Genomic DNA, 6,911 nt, shown 5'->3' on the forward strand with positions numbered 1-6,911 from the left:
TATTAATTACAGGTATAGGTTCCCTTTTCCCTGAGACGTTTTTTAAATTAAGGTATCATTGATATACACTGTTATGAAGGTTTCACAAGAAAAACAATGTGGTTATTACATTCACCCTTATTATCAAGTACCCCGCCATACCCCATTGCAGTCACTGTCCATCAGTGTAGTAAGATGCCACAGAGTCCCTATTTGTCTTTGAGCTACACTCTTCCCCGTGACCCCACACACACACACCATGTGTGCCAATCATAATGCCCTTCAATCCCATTCCTCATCACTCCCCACCAAATCTCCCCAACCCCTCCCCTTTAGTACCACTAGTCCCTTCTTGGAGTCTGTGAGTCTGCTGCTGTTTTGTTCATTCAGTTTTTGCTTTGTTATACTCCACAAATGAAGGAAATAATTTGGTATTTGTCTTTCTCTTCCTGACTTATTTCACTTGAGCATAATACTCTCTAGCTCCAGCCATGATGTTGCAAATGGTAGGATTTACATCTTTCTAATGGCTGAATAGTATTCTATTGTGTATATGTACCACATCTTCTTTATCCATTCATCTACTGATGGACACGTAGGTTGCTTCCATATCTTAGCTATCATAAATAGTGCTGCAGTAAACATAGGGGTGCTTATGTCTTTCTGAATCTGAGAAGTTGTCTTCTAAGGGTAATTTCCCTGAGGTGGAATTACTGGGTCCAATGGTATTCCTATTTTCATTTTTTTGAGGAACTTCCATATTGCTTTCCACAGTGGTTGAACATTCCCACCAGCAGTGTAGGAGGTTCCCCCTTTCTTTGCATCCTCGCCAGCATTTGTTGTTCCTAGTCGTTTCTGTGCTGGCCATCCTAACTGGTGTGAGGCGATATCTCATTGTGGTTTTAATTTTCATTTCCCTGATAATTAGTGATGTGGTGCATCTTTTCATGTGCCTGTTGGCCATCTGAATTTCTTCTTTGGAGAAGTATCTGTTAATATCCTCCACCCATTTTTTAATAAGGTTATTTGGTTTTTGGGTGTTGAGGCGTGTGAGGTCTTTATGTATTTTGGATGTTAAGCCCTTGTGGGGTATTTCATTTACAAATATTTTTTCCCATACTGTAGGATGCCTTTTTGTTCTGATGATAGTGTCCTTTGCTGTACAGAAGCTTTTTAGCATGGTGTAGTCCCATCTGTTTAGTTTTTATTTTGTTTCCCTTGCCCGAGGATATGCGTTCAGGAAAAAGTTGCCCATGTTCATATTCAAGAGATTTTTACCTATGTTTTCTTCTAAGAGTTTTATGGTTTCATGACTTAACATTCAGCTCTTTGATCTATTTTGAGTTCAATTTTGTGTATGGGGTTTGACAATAATCTAGTTTCATTCTCTTACATGTAGCTGTCCAGTTTTGCCAACACCAGTTGTTGAAGAGACCGTTATTTCCCCATTGTATGTCCATGGCTCCTTTATTGTATATTAATTGACCATATATGCTTAGGTTTATATCTGGGCTCTCTAGTCTGTTCCATTGGTCTATGGGTCTGTTCTTGTGCCAGTACCAAATTGTCTTGATTTCTGTGGCTTTGTAGTAGAGCTTGAAGTCAGGGAGTGTTATCAACCCACACTTTATTCTTCCTTCTCAGGATTGCTTTGGCTACTCATGGTCTTTTGTGGTTCCATATGAATTTTAGAACTATTTGCTCTTGTTTGTTGAAGAATGCTGTTGGTATTTTGATAGGGATTGCATTGAATCTGTAGGTTGCTTTAGGCAGCATGGCCATTTTTTCAATATTAATTCTTCTTACCCATGAGCATGGGATGTGTTTCCATTTATTGGTATCTTCTTTAATTACTCTCATGAGTGTCTTGTAGTTTTCAGAGTACAGGTCTTTCACTTCCTTGCTTAGGTTTATTCCTACGGATTTTATTCTTTTTGAGGCAATTGTGAATGGCAATGTTGTCCTGATTTCTCTTTCTGCTAAGTTCATTGTTAGTGTATGGGAATGCAACAGATTTCTGTGTATTAATTTTGTATCCTGCAACTTTGCTGAATTCAGATATTAGATCTAATAGTTTTGGAGTGGATTCTTTAGGGTTTTCTACATACAATATTATGTCATCTGCAAATAGTGACAGTTTAACTTCCTCCTTGCCAATCTGGATGCCTTTTATTGCTTTGTGTTGTCTGATTGCCATGTCTAGGACCTCCAGAACTTTGTTGAATAAAAATGGGGAGAGTGGGAATCCTTGTCTTGTTCCTGATCTCAGAGGAAAAGCTTTCAGTTTCTAAATGTTAAGTATGATGTTTGCTGTGAGTTTTTCATATGTGGCCTTTATTGTGTTGAGGTACTTGCCCTCTACACCCATTTTGTTGAGAGTTTTTATCATGAATGGATGTTGAATTTTGTCAAATGCTTTTTCAGCATCTATGGAGATTATCATGTGTTTTTTGTCCTTCTTTTTGTTGATATGGTGGATGATGTTGATGGATTTTTGAATGTTGTACCATACTTGAATCCCTGGAATAAATCCTACTTGTTCATGATGGATGATCTTTTTGATGTATTTTTGAATTTAGTTTGGTAATATTTTGTGGAGTACTTTTGCATCTATGTTCATCAGGGATAGTGGTCTGTAATTTTCTTTTCTTGTGGTGTCTTTGCTTGTTTTTGGTATTAGAGTGATACTGGCCTTGTAGAATGAGTTTGAGAGTATTCTCTCTTCTGCTTTTTGGAAAACCTTAAGGAGGATGGGTATTAGGTCTTCACTAAATGTTTGATAAAATTCAGCAGTGAAACCATCTGGTCCAGGACTTTTGTACTTAAGTAGTTTTTTGATAACCAATTCAATTTTGTTGCTGGTAATTGGTCTATTCAGATTTTCTGTTCTTTCCTCGGTCAGCCTTGGAGGGTTGTATTTTTCTAGGAAGTTGTCCATTTTTTCTAGGTTATCCAGTTTGTTAGCATATCATTTTTCATAGTGTTCTCTCATAATTCTTTGTATTTCTGTGGTATCCACAGTGATTTCTCCTTCCTCATTTCTGATTCTGTTTGTGTGTGTAGGCTCTCTTTTTTCCCTGATAAATATGGCTAGGGGTTTATCTGTTCTGTTTTATTTTCTTGAAGAACCAGCTCCTGCTTTCATTGATTATTTCTATTGTTTTATTCTTCTCGATTTTATTTATTTTTGCTCTAATCTTTATTATGTCCCTCCTTCTACTGACTTTGGGTCTCATTTGTTCTTCTTTTTCTAGTTTTGTTAATTGTGAGTTTAGACTCTTCATGTGGGATTATTCTTCTTTTCTGAGGTGTGTCTGTATTGCAGTATACTTCCCTCTTAGCACAGCCTTTGCTGCGTCCCACAGATTTTTGCGATGTTGAATTATTGTTGTCATTTGTCTCTCCATATTGCTTGACCTGTTTTTATTTGGCCATTGATCCATTGATTATTTAGGAGCGTGATATGAAGCGTCTATGTGTTTGTGGGCTTATTCATTTTCTTTGTGTAATTTATTTCTAGTTTCATACCTGTGTGGTCTGAGAAGCTGGTTGGTATAATGTCTGTCTGTTTGAATTTACTGAGGCTCTTTTTGTGGCCTAGTATATGATCTATTCTTGAAAATGTCCCATGGGCACTTGAGAAGAATGTGTACCCTGTTGCTTTTGGATGGAGTGTTCTGTAGATGTCCATTAGATCCATCCATTCTAACATGTTGTTCAGTGTCTCTGTCTCCTTACTTATTTTCTGTCTGGTTTATCTGTCCTTTGGAGTCAGTGGTATGTTGAAGTCTCCTAAAATGAATGCATTTCATTCTTTTTCCCCCTTTAATTCTGTTAGTGTTTGTTTCACATATGTAGGTGTTCCTGTGTTAAGTGCATAGATATTTTTAATAGTTATATCCTCTTGTTGGACTGACTCCTTCATCATTATGTAATGTCTTTCTTTATCTCTTGTTACTTTCTTTGTTTGGAAATCTATTTTGTCTGATACAAGTACTGCAACTCCTGCTTTTATTGTCCCTATTAATTGCATGAAATGTCTTTTTCCATTCCTTTACTTTCAGTTTGTGTATGTCTTTGTTGATGTCTCCAAATGGTTTAAATGGCTGATGTTGGGTTACAGACGTGGTGTGGGTAAACAGGAAAGAGATTGGCATGAGTTTCTAATCATTATTCTTTGGAATACAAAATACACTATTACCACAAACTGCTGACACACAGGAACTTAAAGCACTCTAAGATAGAGTTGGGTACCTTTTGCACTAATCCCTAAATTTTGATAAGGCCAGTGTCTAAAGTAACAGTAGTCAGATCTACAGGGTTTAGTAAGTATCTGCATCCTTACTCAAAGCTTCATATTCACCAAAGGTAGAACAGAGCTCTATGACTTAAAAGACATAAAAATTTTAAGTCTTGTATCCTCTTAAAGGTGTTGTTTTCTGTAGATTTCAGAGCAAGAATTTTCTATTTTGTTGCATAATTAGCAGTTTCTCAACAGTCTCTGCTTGCCCTTCTAATCAATCTTTTCTGTTCTCTTTATCCTTCCTCTTTGAGAAGAAGGAGAAAAAATTAAATCATATACCCACTTTACTTTCTAGGAATTTATTAAGTCCTGCTATAAATCTAATCACTGTTTAACTGGCCAAATATAACAAGAATGTTAACAATAAAAAATTGATTTCTGTATAATTTTGATTGTGCACTAAAAAAATCATCACTCTAAGGTTTACTCAACATCATAGGCACAATCAAAGAATGTTCTATCAGAGTGTAACACACTTGTAGGGCTGTGTAACTCCAAGAGGAGCTAAATCAAAAGCCTTGGGGAAATTCCGAGCTTGCCCTGTTTTTAATTTAAATTACCATGTACTAGTATTACCCACAGTTTAAGTAGAACTAGTCAAAAATGTGTGGACTACTAAGCTTATATACAAATAAGGATGTCCATTAACCAAGCAAATTGGAAAGAACAGATCTGTCAGTGCTTTTGTACTGACAGCAATCAATGCTAACATGGGTTTTTTTTTGTAGATAATTATTTTTTATTGAAGGGTGGTTGACACACAGTATTACATTAGTTTCAGGTGTACAACACAGTGATTAAAGATTTATATACATGATAATTCTAGGTACCAGCTATCACCATACCAAGTTGTTACAATATTTTGACTATATTCCTTATGGAATACATTACATCCTGGTTACTTATTAATTTTACAATTGGAAGTGTGTACTTTTTTTTTTGGTGAGGGCATCTCTCATATTTATTGATCAAACGGTTGTTAACAACAATAAAATTCTGTATAGGGGAGTCAATGCTCAATGCACAATCATTAGTACACTACAAGCCTAATTTTCATCAGTCTCCCATCTTCTGAAGCATAACGAACAAGTTCTCACATGGAGAACAAATTCTTACACAGTGAATAAGTTACATGGTGAACAGTAAAAGGGCAGTCATCACAGAAACTTTTAGTTTTGCTCATGCATTATGAACTATAAACAGTCAGTTCAAATATGAATATTCATTTGATTTTTATACTTGATTTATATGTGGATACCACATTTCACTCTTTGTTATTATTGTTTTTAATAAAATGCTGAAGTGGTAGGTAGATACAAGATAAAGGTAGAAAACGTAGTTTAGTGTTTTAAGAGAGCAAACGCAGATGATCAGGTGTGTGCCTGTAGACTAAGTGTTAATCCAAGCTAGACAAGGGCAATAAAACATCCACCTATGCAGAAGATTTCTCTCAGAACGGGGGGGTGAGGTTCTAAGCCTCACCTCTGTTGATCCCCAATTTCTCACCTGATGGCACCCCTGCGACTGTGCCTGTCTTAGGTTGTTCCTCCCTTGAGAAATCTTACCCGTCTCTGGCTAACCAGTCATCTTCTGGGGCCATACAGGGAAATGTAACGTTGGTAAGTGAGAGAGAAGCCTTATTGTTTGAAAAGGTTAGCTTTTTCCTTCTTTGCATATTTATGTCCTGTGGCTTCTATGCCCAGCATTTGTCTTGAGGTATCTTTACCACTTGGAAGAATTATGATACTTGGTAAATTCGATATGAGGCACGAATTCTATTTAGGGCTTGTAATTAGGTAGGAAGAAGAAAAGCTATAGAAGTAGCAGGGGAAAGAAAACATGGGAAGATTGATTATTTCTTTGACATATCTTCTTGTAGAGTAACTTCAGCATGTATAGGTTTTAAACTACTAATTAAATTGCACACACATATTAACATAATAGGAGTATAGTTACATAACCAAAGCATACCTGTAATTACCAGCCATCTCCAGTGAAACCAAGAAAACCAGTTAGGCACTTTAGGCATTTGTGAAAACTTATCTATGATATGGTGGATATTGTCCAACTGAACTTGAACAGTCTGAGAGAAATCAGACAAATTAAAACAACCCACTCCTGGGGAATGTTCACATCCCTTATGTTCTTTTAACAGTAAATAGTCTGTAGTTGTAAGATTTTGGAGCGCTACAATTTGCACTTCTCCTAATTCTTGGTTGACTTCCAACAGTATAGATCCAGTCAAATTTGTTGTTTTACTGTATGCACAGGCCAGCTTAGATATCTCCTTCTTCATTCCCATGGCAAGTCCAGGAACTGGTGGGATGAGTGCATCTACACCTGTAGCAGTGCATGGATCTTTGATGGGGTTTTTTGATGATCATCTTCTGGCATGAGTCTTCCAGAGAGTGCTGATGTTGGAAGTTCTTTTTCATATCATATCTTAGTTCATTTTTGGGGTAGACAAATTAGGCTTTGATCCTCTGTATAAACACAAACAGACCCTTTGCCTACACTTTTATATGCAATTTATACCATTGTGTAGAACACATTGGAGGTCAACACACAGGAACTGCTTTTTTTTGTTGTTATCATTAATCTACACTTACATGATGAATATTATGTTTAC

This window comes from Manis pentadactyla, unplaced genomic scaffold (assembly GCF_030020395.1).
Source record: "Manis pentadactyla isolate mManPen7 unplaced genomic scaffold, mManPen7.hap1 scaffold_525, whole genome shotgun sequence".
NCBI classification, from domain to species: domain Eukaryota; kingdom Metazoa; phylum Chordata; class Mammalia; order Pholidota; family Manidae; genus Manis; species Manis pentadactyla.